This window comes from Castor canadensis, chromosome 14 (assembly GCF_047511655.1).
Source record: "Castor canadensis chromosome 14, mCasCan1.hap1v2, whole genome shotgun sequence".
Taxonomy (NCBI): Eukaryota; Metazoa; Chordata; class Mammalia; order Rodentia; family Castoridae; genus Castor; species Castor canadensis.
Window position 1 is genome coordinate 71,350,652 of NC_133399.1, and position 21,440 is coordinate 71,372,091.

The 21,440-nt window shown below is 35.6% G+C and overlaps 1 long non-coding RNA gene across 19 annotated transcripts in view; it reads left to right on the forward strand.

The window, feature by feature from the left end:
- Positions 1 to 21,440, forward strand: part of LOC141416890 (uncharacterized) — a 609,433-nt gene that overhangs the window by 42,949 nt on the left and 545,044 nt on the right. The window lies entirely within an intron of this gene.

Genomic DNA, 21,440 nt, shown 5'->3' on the forward strand with positions numbered 1-21,440 from the left:
CACATCAATATTAATTCACACTGAGTGAACGTCAAGGTCACCTGTATTGAGTGTTTCACATTAATTTTAGCATTCTTGAAAGAGTATTGAAATGGGCCCGTCTTACACATATAGCTATGGGATTTAAAGTACTATATTTAACAATGCCTTAGACTTTAAAAATAAAATTATTTTAACATTATTTCATTAAGATAATAACAAAATTTCAAAATTCAAAGGAACTTAAAGATCATGTTATAAATTCACCTTTGTCATGCTTAAATGTCAGAAAGAAGATACATTTTAAACAATCCAAACTGGTTAAACACTTCTAGCAATGAGAACAAAACTCTTAATACTTCCTTAGGCAATGTAGAATATCTTTAGAAATATTTAATTTTTAATTTGTTCTTTTTTAGGTTAAGTAAAGCCTGTCCTTTTGTAGTTTCCAACATTTGAAGAAAGAAAGTTGAATATAAGCCTAATTTGAGTTATAGAAGAAGGCAATAGAGGTGTATGGAAGAAAATAATCTCCAGAAGCCAGTAAGAAAATGAATGCCAGACTCAGTAATACCAGCTAATCTCAGCTAGTATAAATAAATCAGATTTATACCTAGCACACTATAGTGAAATTGCAGAACATCAAAGATAACAATCCTAAGAGCAACTAGAAAATAATTTAGTTCTAAATAGAGAAATAGTCTGAAAACTAGTTTCTTACTGTAATATGAAAGCTAAAGAACCCATGTAATAATGTTTTCTTGGTCGTGAGAAGCAGTTTCTGTCAACACAGCATTTAAAACATGAGTATAAAATGGACATTTGTAGAGGAAAAGGCTGAGTTATTTTGCTTCCAATATATAACTGACTGGGCTTTACTAAGAAAGGAATAAAAGTTAGAAATATCATACTATGTATGGTCATCACAAAAATGTAATACCTTAGTATCCTGCTCTGGGGATTTATATTTAATGGTCAACTCCCACTGCTGTCCTCTGGATGGCACTGTTTGCCTAGAGAACTTGCTACTCAAGATTGAGCCCAGCCAATGACCGATCATGGCAGGCATGCCATTACAGCCCATTCCATTGACTTCTTGGGGGCAAGATGGACTCTTCATCAACCTGGAGGGGACTTTCTAATATATTTCCTACTAATCCTACTCCCTTCCCCTTCTCTGTAATTCTCTATATCATTAATATCACTTTGATAGTTTCTTTGTGAAAGATTTATGTTCAATACTTCATGTGTCTTAGGAAACAATTGACAGTCTCCATGGGAATAGGTGGTCTTTGAAGCAAGCAGGGAGACTTGATGGGATTTTTAAAGGGTAGGTATCCTGGGATATGTCAAAATGGACTGGTCACATGATACAAGCAAAATAATTAGGAGAAAGCTGACTCAAATAGTGTGAATACTGTTGAGGAGATCCAGAAGAGCTGTCTGTTTCCTTCAGAACCTTCAGAATCTGTAGGTGGAAGGAGAAGTTCCAATTAAGTAAGGAAGGCTTTTTCTCACTTCTGACAAAGCCCCACTGCTGTCACACTGATGGCTTTTCTAAACCTTCTTAAGCGCTCTTCCTCTGAACAAAAATAATGGCCCTATCTGATGGGAAGTTTGAGACAGAGATGAAGGACATGTGTCAGTAGTCGCAGTTCTTTTCTTCCCCTTGGACTCCAGTTACCTATAGGAAGTCACGGTCTGTGCTTCTGCTCTATAATATGTATGGAGGGGAAGTCCCACTCAGAACCCTGGCAAGGAGTCTTGTGGTATTTTCTGCAACTAGACAGGTAGGGCAATTATTAGCAAAACCATTAGCTTGAAAATATTCTCTAAAAACTGCTACATTCTCCAAAGTCAGCCTTGTTAGTAATTAAACTGATACTTGTGTCTCCATCTGATTTTCTTTTTTTGTTTTATTTCTTAATGAATCCACAAATCAAATGGGGAGTCAAGTGGTATTGGTAAAGCCACCTTGAATCTGCAACATCCGGCAAAGCCACCTTGAATCTGCAACATCCGGCATAGTAATAAAAATAGAATGAACACTACATAAGTCAAAATCTGCCATTCATAGATTGACACTTGCAAAAAGGCATTGAACAATTTTATAACTTCCAATACTTTAGGTTTAATCTACATTAACAGGAATTTATGTTTTTCAAGATGAAAATTTTTTCATTATTTTCCTTTTCTGTGATTATTCACAGGAAAGAGGATCTTGCCAGTTGCCACTTTTTGTAATTCTCATTCAGCTAAGCCCTTTGGAAAAATGCTACATTCATTTCCTGAAAGTGCTTTGACTTTTACAGTAAAATACAAGCTGCAATAAAATCTTTTTTTCCTAATTAGGTAATATCTGCTACCCAAAAAGGGAAACCATAAAAATGTAACATTGTGCACTCTGGAAGACCTTGTTAAGTGCTCGGTATGGCTTCAAGAATTCCAATGTCCTGGCGTGGGCATGTTAAAAAATACATGAAATCTTCCCTTTCCTCATTTCAGTCTGCACATTTTCTTCAGTCATGTTTTATTTAACACCATTGTCAATAACATGGAGAATGTTCTCAAGGGTTTTGTAGACATTTACTCTTTACCTTGCTTTATAACATGGCTTTATTTGTGGGCTCCTGTGTAAAGGAGCAATCACATGGCCACTCGCATCTGCCCTTCTTGATTTTCATGATGTTGGCATCTCATTGAGTCCACAATCTGCCTGTAAATAAAAGCAGCATTCTCTCCATGGGGACTTAATCTCCTTTCTGTAATTCATTTTACATTCCATTCTTTCTTCAAATCTTTGTTTTTCCCAGTGAGGACAAAAAGCTTGACTTTCAAGTGGAGCTTGAGTATTTACTTCAAGGGGATGACTCTCTTGTGTTTTGCTTTCTGTTCAGTGTTACTCTGTTTTTAGTTCAAGACAATCCTGTGTTTACAGTTGACAAAATAGCCTGTCTTAAAATTCCAGTACAGAATAGTTAAGCTTACTGAGACTCCTAAGGTTCTAACATGGTTATGTGGCAAGATTTCCTCATGTAATTATAATAATTATGAAATATATTATTTCTAACACATGTTAAATTAGTAGCTTTAAGTAAAGAACACAATTTGGATTGAGTTGGGAGGTCAAGAGGGGTAAAAAGGATCTCTCACTTGGATCTCCACCTTTGAGTTTATGCCAATTCACCACTGTCTATTCACACTCGCATCGTCCATGTAGAGCCACCACTGTCCATGCAGTGACAAACTCATGTCCAATAGTCAGGAGCTAAATCATATCTAGACAGTGATTGTTTTTCAATTTTTAACTAGATATCTGGTGTCTTAAGGATTCTTTTCCATATACAAGGTTGGAGAATATTCTGATTAGAGACTAAAAATAAAATTTTTATGTAAAGAATCTGTTAAGGTGAGGTGTGGGAAAATTTATTATTATGCATGTGATTATACAACTGTCACTTTTTATAAGGAATAAAGTTAGACAGGCTGCAATAAATCTTTACACTCCATTTTATAAATCAGATGATAAAGAATGGAACAGATGAATATCTAGGAGATACACATTTAGAACTAACATGCATGGACTAAAAGCTTGGTCACTTGCCACACAGGACAGGTTTTTGTTTTTGTTTTGGGACAGGCTGTTGCCATATAGCCCAGACTGGTCTTAACTTCACAATCCTCCCACCTCAGCCTCTCAAGTGCTGGGATTATAGGTGTGAATACCATGCCCAGAATTCACAAAAATCTGGAAAAACATAAAATATTCTTCTCATTTTATGAATTAGGAATCTAAAGTTCCAGATTAAATGCAACAGGCAAAGTCACACCCTTCATAACTGTATAGTCCAATTGTAGGAGGAATCAGGTCATTTTGGAAATAGAAACATATGGAATTTCAATTTCAGCAAAATACTTTTCTCATCACCCAAAGAAGAAACTGGGCTTCTATGCAATTTGGCAGATATGCCAATTGTACAGAAAATTCTTATTCTAACTGCTAAAAATATGAGTTCATAAATGAAAAATATGTGAGTTCAAGAAAAAGTTATTTAATATCTTTATTACTTTATCAATAATTATTTTTAATTATATAGGAAGTTATGGTAGAATCTTTATAATCTTTCTTTGTGGTAGTGGGACTTGAACTAGGACCTATACTTTGAGCCACTCCACTAGCCCTTTTTTTGTGAATTATTTTTTCAAGATAAGGTCTTGTGAACTATTTCCCCGGGCTGACTTCAAACCTCAATACTCCTGAACTCTGCTTCCTGAGTAGCTAGGATTACAGGTGTGAGCCACCAGCGCTTGGCTATTTATAGTCTTTATTATTCTCTTCTGGTACAATCTTATTCAAGCTTAAAATTGTATTTAGATTTTTCTATCTTTTATTATTTAAATCACCTTGTTCCCATCCCCAGTATATATCATTGCTTTATATACATATATGGTTATATAATGTATATATATATATACATTTATATTTGAATTCATACACATGTAATTTAGTATCTAGATTTTTATGTAATAATATCAGCACATTTTCTTATAATGTGTGACATTTACAATTGCTATTTTAAATTACTGCATGAGACATCATTACTAACATGCAGGTTGCTTATAGTTTTATTTTATTTTTTAAATGCTATAGAAATCTTTGGATATGTACCATTTTCCATTTAGATTATTGCCCCAGAATGAGTGACATGAAGTAGGATGACTTATCCTAAGTGACAAAATCTTTTCTCCTCTGGATAGTTATTACTAAGTATGTTTTTGCTGTCCAAAATTGTTCCATGCCCCCCGTGACCTTCAGCATTTCAGCATCAACAGTTTTACTGCACTTCACCAAAATTACTAGTGACCCTAGAAGGAATCAAATGAATTTGAGAAAAATGATGCCACATGAAAATGTCCACTCTTGGTTTACAAGTGTTCAAATATGTCCCTGTATTTACTCTCAGGTTCTGTTTGTCTTCTGTTCATTTATTTCCTTTTCTCATTTATACATTGGTTGTTTGCTATGTTTCTGTCCTTTTTATAGATACCACTACGTAGAGTATGATAAATGTATTCACTCTTACATTGTCTACAAAGGTATATTCCAGACTCTTTTGCTCGCTATATAAAAGTTTGTAGCAGATGTTTTCACAGCTATTTCCCAATTTAATGTTCAGAGACTAAATCAATATTGAGATTTATTTTCAATTTTCTTTGATTTATATTCACAATTATTTGTTAATTCTATAAAATTTTCCCTTTCAAACTAAATGTTATTTTAGGCTCAAAAATTGTGTCTTAGTTATCTTTCCTTTAGTTTGTAAATCCTATAGACCAGTTTGCAAAAGAGCCAATTTGTGCACACACATTGAGAAGCATACCAACATGATAAATGCCTCATCAAAATCTATTTTGCCTTCTGAACATAATTTGGATTATTTCTGCAACATATTAATACTTGTTCTAGTAAATAAATGAAAAAAGATCAAAAACCTCCTTTTTTCCTTTGAGACTTGGATGGAAAATGGCTGAAGTTCAGATTAAATATTTCCACTAGCAGTATGCCCAGCAGGTGAGATATGTTCTAAACTAGTGCATGAAAGAGATGGTAGACAGAAAAAATGGAAATTGCAAAACTTACTAAAATCAATAGTGTGTTAGTCAGTTAGAAGCAGCAGAAACTACTTTTAAGTGAACTATTAGAAGCTGTGTCTGAGAACAAATTAGTCTTACTTTTGTGAGCTAAATAAGTAGAGGTATTCAGTCAACATTTCTTTATTTGGTGGGGCTTAAGTTAGCAAAGTTTAGTAGGAAATTGGGGCTGCTCTACTACAAATCCTTATCACTATGCCTTGTCTGGAATGTCCTTTCCCATGCTAACGCAGTACGTTTTTCCTCTTCCTTCTAAAACACAGCCCAATAGGCAAGGACTTCAAGAAGCTCTCAGTTTAGTCATGGTCAACTATCCTAATTTCTTGACTTGATCACCCTCTTCTCATGCACCAATATGCTTATGTTTTATATTTGTGTTTGGGCTATTATAGTTATCTCAATGCAGTAGAAGGTAGATAGGCATTAACTGAGTTATGTCGATGTATTAGGTCAAACATTACTTTCTCTTAAAATGGCCTGGAGTTGTTTTAGATTGAAATATTGAGATCACAATTTGAACTCCTATGTTTATTCTTTTATCCCATTGTGACCATTGATTTTGCTTTATATAGACATAATTGGGAAAGAAAACATAATTTGTTAAGCTTATCTTTTTTAATATTGTATTTGTGGCTTGAGGGATAATTGAAAACAAAAATGAATAAAAGCACTTTAGAAATATTTATGATCCACAATTTGATTTTCTTCTTTTTTCCTTTTAGAGAAAGCAAAGACGGACCATTGAAATTACATTGAAAATAACTGAAATATTTCTTTAGATCATATTGTCATTCAGAGGTCGCCAAAGCTGAGCATATAAACTTTGTTTCTAATTTCTTTTGAAATAATTAATATTATTTTCTGCTAAGGAGAATGTGTGATAAAAAGAGCAAACAATTTTTCCTCCATTAGTGTTGATAAGCATGAAAGCTGTCCTTTCTCCAGGTCTTTTTTTAAATAAAATTTTATTACATGGCTTATAACAAAAGATGTATGCAAGTAATAGTGCCATATAAATAGAAAAATAAAAATCAAGGAGAATGGAAATATAAATGCCAGCCAAAATATTCAGCATTATTCTATTTTTATTATTATCTGAGCTTCCTCAAGATTTTTATCAAAGAAGAAACCTGATTTGTTGCAAAGGTCTCAATTTTGGAAGAGAAAAATCAAACCAAATCCTTAGGGAAACATAAAGCTTCACTAGAATAAAAACCCACTGTGGTGAAAATTGAGTATTTTAGAACTTTAATATATAACTAATCTGCATTACCTTCCCTTAATACAGAAAAATTAAGCATTTTAGTGCACACATATGTATATATATATATATATCATATATATATATATATCATATTCATTATATTATATATATATTATATATATATATCATCATATATATATGATATATATATATATCATATTCATTGTCTTCCAATATTAAAGCAAGGAACTTCAAATTTGGCAATGATATTAAGATAGATCCATACACATGATATATACATATATATGTGCATGTATATGTTAATCTATGCATAGGTATAATTTAGGTGTATTGGTCACCATAGAAGTTAGAGAAAGAGGTCTGAATTAACTGGTAAACTATTCTTCAGTGGCTTTACATAGATGTTTAGAGCTAATTTTATTGGTAGAAACAAAGCATAGTCTATTCTTTCAATACTCAGATTCTACAATATTTCAATACTTAAATTCTCTAAAATAGAGAAATCCCCAGTGGCTGAAAAGATCACTTTCCCTTAAAACAGAAAAAGAATTGCTTCTGGGAATCTGATCTACTGTTTTATTAAAACAAGTATCATGAAATTCTGCCACTGGTTTGCAGTGAATATCTATTGACAGGTTAGCTGTCATGCTTCAAATGAAATCTGTCAGTGAATCCATCAAGCTATCTGATACTTTGCTCAGCTTAAAAAATCCTTTCAAAGAAACTGTTCCTTAAAAATATATTGGCATTCCCTTGGGCCAACTGTATTAAGTTTTTTGTTTAAATCTCTAAGAGCACCATAACATATCTTTGCATGAGAAAATTTATAGCTATAGGATAGTTACTTTTCATGTCATTCATCATATCAACACAATTTTGAAAAAATTTAATATTCAACAATTGAGAAATATTGTTTAAATGAATTAAAGAACTTTCATATAATGAAATACTATGTGTTTATTAACATTAGTTCATGTAAGAATATCTGAAGGCATGATGAAAAAGAGGAAAATGTTTGTAATTTCTGATGTCATGTTATTTGTGTGTATGTATGTATATGAAAAAATGTATTTATAAAAAATACCAAAATTAGATTCACCAAAATGTTAACATAACCGTTGCTGGAAGGTAGCATTTAAATTAGCAATTACTTAATTGCTGTTTTTTGCAGATAATAAATAAATATATTGCCTACCTATAGAAAAAGGATTACATATTTTAATATTAAGGAACAAATTGACTTTGGAAAATGCTGTATTTAGAATACTTGCTGAGCATGAATGTCACATAAGAGAGCAAAACTTCTCAACTTGAGTAAATGAGAGCCATTGTAGGCTTGTGAGAATATGGAAGTCATACATAAAAGGTACGAGCTTGGACAAGGGAGAGGGTAAAGTTGGAAGAGGGAAGGAGTCTGATAATCTGAGAAGATTAGATATTCTATGCAGCATGAAACTTTTGTGACGGCTCAAAAATTAAAACAGGCTAACAAGTCAGTAAAATCCTTGCTGAGTTTGTACTTAAATTGGGACTGGTGAAGAAGTTTCTCCGTGGGATGAAAGTGAAGTCATATGAGGATTCTTGAGCCCAGAATACAGGAACAAAACAAGAACAGAAGAATTATGAGAATCACCATAGAACTAGAATCTCCATGTTATAGAGTTAGTGGTTCAACCCACTATCTTCTGACTTCAAGACTGGTAGGGCTTCAGCTATCACCTAACTGCATTTGGAGATCTTGTGATGGTTAATTTTGAGTGTCAACTTGACTGGATTGAAAGATGCCTAAAGAACAGAAAAATCATTACTTTCAGTATATTTGTGAGAGTATTTTCAGAGATCAGCATTTGGGTCAGGAAACTGAGTGGAGACAACCACTGTGAACACAGGTGGCACCATTCAATTGGTCAGGGGCCCCAGATGCGATGATGGCAGAGAAAAGGGGAAATACTCCCACCCTCCAACCCCCCCCAACCCTAGCTATTTATTCTGGACCAGGTTCATTTGCTGCTTCTGCTGCTTCCACTTTTGAATGACTCCAGGTTCTACTCTGGCATTTGTACCAGTGGAGGCAGGGGGCTCTCTGGCCTTCATCTTCTGACTGGGGGCTGCATCACTGTCCTCCTTCTCTCCCAGTTCCTCATTTGAGCTGCTTTGGCTTCCCTGGCTCTCCAGCTTACAAATAACAAAGGTGGAAATTTTCACTCCTTGTGAGGGTGGCGCTACCCTAATAAATCCTCTATTATATAAATATATGGTTATGTTTCTCTGCAAAGCCCTGATTAATACAGAGCTCTTTCAAAAAAAAAATAAACAGAAAGTATACATTCCTGTTTTGTATTAGATAAAAATCAAACTCTAGGCTGGTAGATATATAGTGCTAGCAGGTCTCAAAAATGGTTGGGTACATAGATTTAAGGGAGTTGGGAATAGCCCTCCATGGGTCATTATAAGTTTGGGAACACTGCCTAAAAATGAAGGATATGTGGTGATTGATAGCTTTGGGGAGATCTTGTTACAAAGGCCATTATTATACAAGTTTCCACAGAAAGTAGCAGACAAAGAAGCATGATACATTAGAATATGTATAATTATTTAATTTAAAAATGAGGTTTTCATTGGTGAAAAAAGAAGATCTATGATATATGACTCCAAAATGGTCCCTGCTCTGCTTTAAGATAATAATTAATCTTCTGGAATGGATATCTATCCTGATTTTGTTTTTTCAGCATTCTTTAAAGCATCTCTCTGTGAGAGACTAGAGACATTTGCAGATAGTGCTGTGACAAAGCTTTGAGAGAAATACGTTGAGTTAAAAAGAATATACAGTTGACCCCTCATATCCTTGGGTGCTGCATCTGTGGATTCATCCAACCTTGGTTCAAGAATTATTTGAAAAAAATTTCATCTGTATTGAACATGTAAAGACTCTTTCTTGTAATTATTACCTATACAATAGTATAACCACTGTTTATATAACATTTACATTGTGCTAGGTATTACAGTGATCTAGAAATGATGAAAATACATGACAGAAGATGTGCATAGGTTATATACAGACATGACATTTATGTAAGTGACTTGAACATCCATGGATGTGGTATCTGTAGGGTGGATAGAGGGGCCTTGGAACCAATCCCCCCACAGATACTGAGGTATCACTAAAATATTATGAGATTGTCAGGACTCAAAGTTGGAAAAGAAAAGATGTTTGGTGAAAAGTTTTTGGGGAAAATCTGAAAGAATTATATGTGATCACAAAATTAGTACCATATCTGGCTCTTTTTGAATAGAATGTCTGACTATCTGACTGCTGGTATCAATAATACAGAGAGACTTTCAGAACTTGAATACTGATATTCTAGCTGCACTCTTTTTACAGGCTGGAGAAAAGATCTCTGCATATTGTTAAATTAAACTTTTGCAACAAATGACAATATAGACTCAATCTCAATATTAGTGAAGCTACTTCAGGAGGCAGAAAGAAGGGAAGTCACATTGAATTCCATCAGGGAAAATCTAATAGTGGAGCTAGGATGCTGACTTCATTCAGACTTCTGAACTGGATGTGAGGGATGCATGGAGTTAATACACAACAAGCAAAACCCAGGTGGTAGAAGTAAGGAGGTCTCTGCTTCCAGTCAATTAAATCCTTAGAATAAAACCTGTGTCCTAGGATGCTGCCCATCAATTTTCCTGTTAAATGGGGAATGTTATGAAAAGCAGGATTTAAGGAACAACAGGCAACCATGCACTGACATCTATAGGCTTTTGACTGTATATGGCAGGTGCAGGGAAAACACAGTCTTACAGGGACACTGGTCCCCATGAGGATAAGGTCCTGTGATAAGTGATTGATAGAAAACGAGGATGGAAGTCTGCAGCTAAAGCCATGGAGGGGTGGACAGGAGATCACATTCCTGATACTTTCCTCAGAGGTGGGGTTGGACACAGGACTTTGCCCCTCATTTTCTGACAAAGGATGTTTCTCAAAAGGCTGAATGAGAATTTGATATTTTTGCAGTTTTTATTCTTAAATAATAAGTCTAAAGAGTCCTTGTTTGAATTCAATATATCTGCACATTTCTCTGCTACTCTCCTGGCCCACAAGACACTGGGTTGTGCCAAGGAAGGGGACCCGTGCAGGCAAGTAATATCCCTCTACCCAAAGAGGAAGAGAATAAACTACAGGGAAAATTCTGAAATCACTACCCTGCTGGCCCTCAAAAGAGAGTCTTGCCCAAATTCAGGTCAGAAAGAAAGGATAGAATCTGAACCAGGTGAGTGGGTCTGCACGTCACTGTGCTTATTTCTTTTATTCACCTAAGGTTCAAGCAGAAAATAAATAAAAAAAAAAAGTTGTAAGGAGCTAGAACTGTTTTGCTCATGGGAGAAAGTAATGAGGGAGAAAATTGAGTTCTCATGGCTGATAGGAAAAAGACCTAAGAAGCCAGCTGCCTTTGTTTGGAAAATGCCTTGACTAGATCACTTGGGAGAATGAGTCTCTGTGGGGCATGGACATGACCTGGTATTAGACCTTGAAGATGGCAGTAGAGTAGAGGGAGAAGAATATCTGCATCATTTGACCCCTAAATCCATTGTAAAGATATTAAGTTTTTTAAATGTTTAGTAGGGGTGTGTGTGAGTGTGAATATAAGTGTGTGTGTACTGATTAATAGGAATAATCTTAGCATAATTGTCAGCAAAAGATAAAACAGAAATTATATGTATCAAAAGACTATTTTTTAAGGATCATTTCTACAATTTGAAAGTATATGTATTAAAAATAAGACAGAGGCTGGGCATAGTCACTCATGTCTGTAATCCCAGCTACTTGGAAAGCAGATATAGGAGGATAGTAGTTTGAGACCATCCCAGGCAAAAAGTTATCAAGACCCCCATCTCAAAAAAAAAAAAACAGTAATCCTGGCTACCTGGGAGATATAGGTAAGAGGATCACATTCCAGGTTAGTCCAGGCAAAATCAAGACTCTATCTGAAAAATAACTTAAGAATAAAAGGCTGGGGGACATGGCTCTAGTCTTAGAGCATTTCCTGAGTTCAAACCTAAGAACTGAGTATCCAAGATGATGATTAGGGTGCAGAAGCAGACAGTGTGAGTTCCATAAACCAAAAATTTTACTGAGATGCTGGATCTACCCTTGGCAGAAAAAAATCACCAAGAAAAATCAAAACTTCTACACCCTGAACCCCCAGCCCATACAAAGCTTCTCCATGCCACATTACAGTGAGAAAACAGGAGGGCTCCCACACTGCCAGATGCTGGTTCCAAACCTGCTTGTGAGACATCCAGCAGACCAACAGGTGAACAAATAAGTGTCATGCAGTATTCCCACAGCCACCCCTAGAATAAACCAGCATAGCCCCCTGAACAGACTGACCTCACATCCACAAAAAAAAAAAAACTGAATAATAAACAAGGAACTGAAAAGGAACACACAGCAGAGGGGGTTGGGTATTGTAAGCACACCAGAGAAGAGTGGAGGAGCAAGATGCTGATCTCCACATGAACTCCCAGTAAACAAAGACTGGAAAGCAGAAGGCCCTGAAATAGGGCAGAAAGCAGTCCACAAAGCTCATATCTTGAGCCAGCAAGTAACATCCAAAGTCAAATGACATGACAAAATTGAAAAACAATCAGCAAACCAGCATATCATGCAGACAGCAGGGAGCCAGCTGATGGATCTCTGACCTTGCCCCAGAGAAAGGGGATGAGGCAAAGAAACAAGCCTCCAATAAACCAACACAGCAAAATCCCAACTCTAAATCAGGATGGCTGGTGGCCCACAGAGCTGATCTTCAGAAACTGAGAACAACCTACACCTCACTGAGGGAGGAGCTCACTAAGCAGCTGCCACTGAAAGACAGGAAAAAATAAATTGGCAAATCTTCCCAACCACCTGGCAAGACTAAGACAAAGCTTCTGCTTAAATACCAACACCAAGACTGGATGCTGAAGGAGTAATACCAGAACTACTAACACTGAAATTCTACTGTTCCTGAACCTGGAATGTTTTTATGCCTTTGTTTGTTTGTTTTCTTCCCTATTTGGTTGTCCAGAACCTCTCTCTGTTGATTTCTTTGGTTTTCTTTTTTGTTGTTGTTTGTTTCCTTTCTTTTTTGTTTTGTTAGTTTTACTATTGTGAGTTAGCTAAATACTAAATTACACACATACTAGGGACAGAAACAGCATACATACTCTAACCTAAAACCCAACACAACCACAAAATGAAATTAAACCAAGGGAAAGAAAACAGATGACTGAAACCACCAACTTGCCTATCAAGAACATAGTTGCACAGTACCAAGAAGAGCAATGGGAAGATGAAAAAGGGATGGAAATGATTCTTCCCCCCAAAATAAATTAATACAGGACTCAGAAGAAAATGAAGAAAATGGATACCCAGTTCCAAACTCCAACAAAACATAGATAAATATGCCAAGGAAACCAACAAAGCCCACAAGAACAGCATGAAAGAAGAAATCATGCAAGTAATCACTGAGAATTTCACAAAGATGTTACTAGACATGGTCAACCTAAATGTACAAGAGACACTCAAGAAATTCCAAGACAACAAAAATAAAGAATATGAGAAGACACAAAAACAAATAAATGAACTCATAGGAGCCCTAAGTAAACACCAAAGTGGAACAGAGAACACTATAAATAGAGAGATGAATTAAGGAAGAAAATTGACAATATTAAATAGGAAGTGACCCATGATATAGAAAACATAAGAAAAAAGAATGAAACAGAAATACAAAACACAATGGAAAGCCACTCCAGTAGACTAGAACAAACAGAAGACAGGATCACAGACTTGAAGATGAATGGAAATTCAAGGAAAAACTGAAGAGCTATTAGTCAAACAACTTAAAACCTGTGAAAGGAATATGCAAGAACTCACCAACTCCATCAAAAAACTGCAAGCAAAAGGAATTAGTAATATAGTCAACAAAATAATAACAGAAAATTTCCCAAATCTAGAGAAAGCTATGCCTATTCAGGTATAGGAAGCCTCCAGGACACCAGACAGACATGAACAAAATAGAACTGCCCCATGACATATTATCATTAAAACAACAAGCACAGAGAATAGAGAAAGAATAGTGAAGGCTGTAAAAGAGAAAAACCAAAAAAGATACAAACGTAAACCCATAAAAATCACAGCAGATTTCTCAACAGAAACATTAAAAGCAAGAAGAGCATGGAGTAAGGTATTTCAGGCACTGACTGAAAGTAACTTCAACCCTAGGATACTCTACTCAGCAAAACTATCATTCAAAATAGATGAGCAATAAAAGTCTTCCATGATAACTAAAACAATATATGACCACCAAGCCACCACTACAAAAGATTCTTCAAGGAATTCTGCACATAGAAAATTAAAGCAAAAAAAAAAAAAAATGAAAGGACAGGCAGTACTAAACCACAGGAGAAGAAAAGACAAGAAAGTAGAGAGTAACATTCACTCAGCTGCCACAATCAAACCTCTAAACAACAAAAACAACTAAATGACAGGAATCACCACATACCTATCAATAATAACACTGAATGTTAATGAACTTAATTCCCCCATCAAAAAACACCATTTGGCAAACATGATTAAAAAGAAAGATCCAACAATCTATTGCTTATAGGAGACCCATCTCATTGACAAAAACAAGCAGTGGCTGAGGGTGAAAGGATGGAAGAAGATTTACCAAGCCAATGGGCCCCCAAAAAAGGCAGGGGTAGCAATATTTATCTAGAACAAAATAGACTTCAAACTTACATTGATCAAATGAGATAAAGAAGGACATTCCATATTAATAAAAGGGGAAATACACCAAAAGGAAATGACTATTATCAACCTATATGCACCCAACATCAATGCACCCAACTTCATCAAACATACTCTGAAGGACCTAGATATATAGATTCCAACACAGTGGTAGTAGGAGATTTTAATACACCCCTATCACCAATAGATAGATCATCCAAACAATGAATCAACAAAGAAATTCTAGAATAAATCACACCATAGATCAAATGGACTTAGCTGATGTCTGCAGAATATTTCATCCAACTTCCCCACAATATACATTCTTCTCAGCAGCCCATGGAACCTTCTCCAAAATTGATCATATCTTAGGGCACAAGCAAGCCTCAGTAAATATAATAAAATAGAAATAATCCAATGCATTCTATCTGATCATAATGCATTAAAACTAGAAATCAACAACACAAACAGTAGTAAAAAAATGCAAACAATTGGAAGCTGAACAACACCTTGCTCAATGATCAATGGATCATTGGTAAAATAAAAGAGCAAATTAAAAGTTTCCTGGAAGCTAATAAAAATGAAAACACAACCTACTGGAACATATTTGACACAGTAAAAGCAGTTCTAAGAAGAAATTTTATAGGCATGACTGCATATAGTAAAAGGACAGAAAGATCTCAAATCAATGACCTAATGCTACATCTCAAACTTCTAGAAAAACAAGAACAAGCAAATCCAAAAGCAAGAAGAAGGAGAGAAATAATAAAAATAAGGGCTGAAATTGATGAAATAGAAACAACAACAACAACAAAAAATACAAAGAATCAACGAAACAAAATGCTGGTTCTTTGAAAAAAATCAATAATATTGACAGACCCCTGGCAAATATGACTAAAATGATGAGAGAAAAAACCCAAATCAGTAAAATCAGAAATGCAAAGGGGAGACAACAACAAATACCACAGAAATCCAGGAAATCATCAGAGACTACTTTGAGGACCTATATTCTAATAAATTTGAAAATCTTGAAGAAATGGACAGATTTCTAAATACTTATGACCATTCAAAACTGAACCAAGAGGATGTTAATCAACCGAATAGATCTGTAACACAAAATGAAACTGAAGCAGCAATAAAGAATCTCCCAAAAAAGAAAAGTCCAGGACCTTCTGGATTCTCTACTGAATTCTATCAGATGTTTAAGGAAGAACTAATACCAATCCTCCTTAAACTGTTCCATGAAATAGAAAAGGAAGGAACACTATCTAACTCATTTTATGAAGCTATTATTACACTCAACCCAAAACCAAAGACACCTCCAAAATGGAGAACTATAGGCCAATTTCCTTAATGAACATTGATGCAAAAATCCTCAATAAAATAATGACAAACTGAATCCAACAACACATCAAAAAGATCATCAACCACAACCAAGTTGGCTTCATCCCAGGGATGCAGGGTTGGTTCAACATATGCATATTTACAAATGTAATACAGCACATTAATAGAAGCTAAGACAAAAGCCACTTGATCATCTCAATACATACAGAAAAAAACCTTTGATAAGATCCAACACCACTTCATGATAAAAAGTCTAAGAAAACTAGGAATAGAAGGAATGTACTTCAACATTGTAAAGGATATATATTGTTGCTGTTTACTGGCTAAACCTGGGTGACTGGAGCCATAAAAGATGAGGGGACTTCTAAGTCTTGCTCAATAGACTTTAATGAAGCATACTACTGCTTTTATAAACTTCTTTTACTCAGAAAGCATTTGGTCAGAAAAAGCATGCCAAGTATTATGTGTCAAGTTTACATTAGTACAAGGAAGCACAGTTAAAATTAACTCTTTGTTATGTCTCTTTTAAAATGGGAACAGAGAAGCAGGAGAAACACACAGTCAGCATAAACTTCTATTTACATCTGAAGGACACAAAGCCATCTGTGGAGCCTTGAGCACTGTTGTTTTTTTGGATGACTGGTTCTGAGACTTTTGCCTCAGTTCCTTGGAGCTTTCTCACAAGACCAGATGCCACAGGCAAAGTCCCACTGCTGGCTCTGACAATATATGACAAACCTATAGCAAAAATTATATTTAATGGAGAAAACTGAAACCATTTCCCCTAAAATCAGGAACAAGAGTAGGGTGCCAGCTATCCAAACTCCTAATCAACATAGTCCTGGAATTCCTAGTTGGAGCAATTAGGCAAGCAGAAGAAATAAAAGGAATACAAATAGGTAAAGAAACTCTCAAAATATCCCTATTTGCAGATGACATCATCCTATACCATAAAGACCCAAAAAACTCTACCCAAAAACTCCTAGACACCATAAATAGCCACACCAAGGTAGCAGGATACAAAATCAACTTACAAAAATCATTAGCTTTTCTATACAAAACAACAAACAAATTGAGAAAGAATATATGGAAACAATTCCATTTACAATAGCCTCAAAACAAATCAAATACATAGGAGTAAACATAACAAAGTGTGTGAATGATCTCTATAAGGAGAACTACCAACCCCTGAAGAAAGTGATCAAGGAAGACTACAGAAGGTGGAAAGATCTCCTGTGCTCATGAGTTGGTAGAATCAACATAGTAAAAATGGCTGTGTTACCAAAAGCAATCTACATGTTTAATGTAATTCCCATAAAAATCCCAATGACATTCATCACAGAGCTTGAAAAATCTACCTTAAAGTTCATTTGGAAACACAAGTATAGCCAAAGCAACACTCATCAAAAAGAGCAATGCTGGAGGTATCACAATACCTGAGTTCAAGCTATATTACAAAGCAAAAGCAATAAAAACAGCATGGTTCTGTCACAAAAACAGACATGAAGGCCAGTGGAACAGAATAGAGGACAAGGATGTGAATCCACATAACTATACTCACTTTATTTTTTACAAAAGTGCCAAAAATATATGATGGAGAAAAGACAGCTTCTTCAACAAATGTTTCTGGGAAAAGTGGTTATCCATCTTCAAAAAACTGAAATTAGATCCATGTTTATCACCCTGTATTAGTATCAACTGAAAATGGATCAAGGACCTTAATATCAGACCTGAAACTCTGAAGTTATTACAAGAAGGAGCAGAAAACACTCTGGAAATAATAGGTATAGGCAAGAACTTCCTTAATAGAACTCCAGTAACCCAGCAATTAAGAGAAAGACTGGACAAATGGGACTTCATAAAATTAAAAAGCTTCTGCATAACAAAAGAAGTGGTCTTTAAACTGAAGAGACCACCACAGAGTGGGAGAAAATATTTTCCAGCTATACATCAGACAAAGGACTGATAACCAGAATATATAGGGAACTTACAAAACTAAACTCTCCCAAAATCAATGAACCAATAAAGAAATGGGCAACTAAACTAAACAGAACTTTCTCAAAGGAAGAAATTCAAATGGCCAAAAAATACATGAAAAAATGTTCACCATCTCTAGCCATAAAGGAAATCAAAATCAAAATCACACTAAGATTCCACCTCACCCTTGTTAGAATAGCCATCATCCAAAACACCACCAACAACATGTGTTGGCGAGGATGTGGGGAAAAAGGAACCCTCGTACACTCCTGGTGGGAATGCAAGCTGGTGTGACTACTTTGGAAAAAAATTTGTAGGCTTCTTAAAAATATAAACATAGATCTGCCATATGATCCAGCTAATCCCACTCCTGGGGATATACCCAAAGGAATGCAACACAAGCTACTCCAAAGTCACCTGCACACCCATGTTTATTGCAGTGCTATTCACAATAACCAAGTTATGCAAACAACCCAGATGCCTCACTACTGACGAATGAATCAAGAAAGTATGGTATTTATACATAATGGAATTTTACTCAGCTATGAAGAAGAATGAAATCTTCTCATTTGCAAGTAAATGGATGGAAATGGAGAACATTATTCTGAGCGAGGTTAGCCAGGCTCAGAAGACCAAAAATCATATGTTCTCCTTCATATGCATGCTTTAGATCTAGGGAAAATACAGCAATGTTTTTGGACTTGGGTCACATGACAAGGGGAGAGCAGATATGGGTGGTATGGGGATAGGTAGGGAACCCAAAACATGAAGGTTTTTGATGTTCCCATTTCAGAAGAACTAATACAGAAACCTTAAAGTGATAGAGGTCAATATGGAAGGGGATCAGGAACTAATGAAAAGGTCAGGTCAAGATGAATCAACTTGGTTTGTAACACAGTTGTGCATGGAAGCAATGCTAATAATCTCTCTGTATATCTATCCTTATCTCAACTAGCAAAATGCTTTGTCTTTCTTATTATTGATTATGTCTTCTCTTCAACAAAATTGGAGAAAAGGGCAGAACAGGCACTTTTCTGCTTGGAATTGTGGAGGGGTGAGGGAGAGAGGGAGAGGACGGGGGGCTGGAGAAGTAATGCCCCAAACAATGTATGCACGTGTTAACAAATGAAGAAAAATAAATAAATAAATAAAAATAAAAAAATAAAACAATTCAGTACTTCCAAAAAAAAAAAAACAAAAAAAAAAACCCAGTTCTTGAGGGGGACCATAAAAGTATATACTTTTAAAAATTAACACAATTTTTGTGGCATATTATGTAAGATTTTGCCACACTGTAAAATCAGGAGTTTGAGGCAATCCTACCCAGATTTAATAAACTGAGAAAACCCTGTACTACATCTAGGTTAAATCTAAGTAGCAAGTAGATAATTTATTTTTCAAAAACTTCTAGGCAAAACACCATTTAAAAAAAATCTGATACCAGTTAAGCTCCAATTTTCTGGAGCAAAAAAAAAAAGGTTATTGGCTCATGCGGGTATTCAGCAATTATTTATTGAGCACCAATAGGTGCTAGCACTGTTCTAAGTGCTAGGGACATAGCTGAGGATGCAAATAATGAAATAAATTATTTGCAAGCCGTGGACATTTCTACTTTAGCTGATGTGAAGCTCAGAGACCAAATATTATTGCTCAGCCTGTTCTGTTCCTCTGAAATATTGAAGAAAAGAATTAAATTTTATATTAGTCCTTTAGCATCAACTGAATATCTACAACTCAGTTCCATTTTGACACTAACTACATGGAGATAGGGCAGACACCTCAAATTAAAAGCAAAATCCTTTAAAAAGCACCCCCAAGTCAGATGCCAGTTGCAAATGGGGTCCCAAGTAGTTTCAATCTGTGTGAGCTGCAATGGCGAAATACCATAAAGACTATGACATAAGCAACAGCGACTCATCTTCTCACAGTTCTGGAAGCTGAGGAATCCCAGATCAAGGTGCAAGGCTACTCAGGGCTAATGAGGGCTCTCTTGGAAGTCTGCAGATAGTCAACTTCTTGTTGTGCTTACCTGTAAGAGAGAGAGAGAAAGAGAGAGAGAGAGAGCAAGCACTCTTGTAACTTTTCTTCTAAGAGCACTAATACCATCATGAGGACTCAATTATATGACCTCATTTACACTCAATTAACTTCCGCAGGCCTCATCTCTAAATACTATCATAATGAGAGTAAGCACTTAAACAAATAGTTTTGGAATGACACAATTTATTCCTTAGCACCAAGTTATGTCTATTTCTGTTGATTTGGTTAAAAATTAGAGAGTTCTCACTACCCACTTCAGAGTCAATAATAGGCTAGAAATACTCAGAACTCTCTGAAAGCACTATACTTAGGATTATCATTTCATAAGAAGGATATAATCAGGAAGAGCAAATGGAAGAAACACATAGGGAAAGGTCTGGGATGGGTAGAAGGAGAGCTTCTATGCTCTCTCCTCTTGGAATCTAAGCATGTCATTCTCCTTGTACATCAATATGGTCACCAACACAAAAGACTACCATGATGGTGTCCGTATCTTTTATCTGGAGTTTTACTATGTGTGCATGATTGATTAAATCATTGGTCATTGGTGGTTGAACCCAATCTCCACACTTTATCCTTCCCCAGACATTGAGAGGAAGGGCTGAACCTTCCAAGTCTTTAATCACATGGGATTTTTTTGGTTACTAACCCCATCCTGATGGTATTTAAGGTCTCATCATGACTGCAATGGTCTGACAGTGTTTCCCCTCCAAAATTCATGTTGAAACCTAATTCCCAAGGTCATATATTAATCATAATTGGGGGGGGGTTTGGGAAGTGTTAGCTTTAGATGATAACATGAAGGTGGGGACCCCATGATTTCATTAGTAGCTTCATAGGAAGAGGATGGAGACGTTTGTTACCATGTGATGCTCTGCAGCAACTTTGGTCTCTGCCTAGAGTCCTTGCCAGCAAGAAGGCTCTTACCAGATATAGCCTCTTGATCTTGGATTTGCCATCCTTCAGAATGGTAAGAAATAAATTTCCTTTCTTTATAAATTACCTACTCTGTAACATCAAGTTATAGCAATAGACAACAGACTAAGACAAGGAGCCACCTCATTAGCATAAACAAATGTGAGTAAAGGAATTCCTTATTATTAGTAATAAACATTTCAGTCATTAAGGAAATTCTAATGGTTTTTAAGCATTGTGCCATGAACCATGGATAAATACTTAATTCATTTAAAAATTATATCATGGGTACAATGCTAAAATTAGTCTCCTCCCAAGCCTCAATCCACCCTGTGCTACCTGATAGAATTCCTCAGACTTCCAGGTACATAAGAAAAATCTGAGAAACTATTTAAAATATAAACTCAAGGAACCTTCTCCAGTCTTTCTGATTTATTGGGAAGAGAAGATACTACAAGTGTGTCAGGAAATATTTCTGTGAAGAAGAGATATTTGAGATGAAGTTTGAAAAATAATTGCATGTAT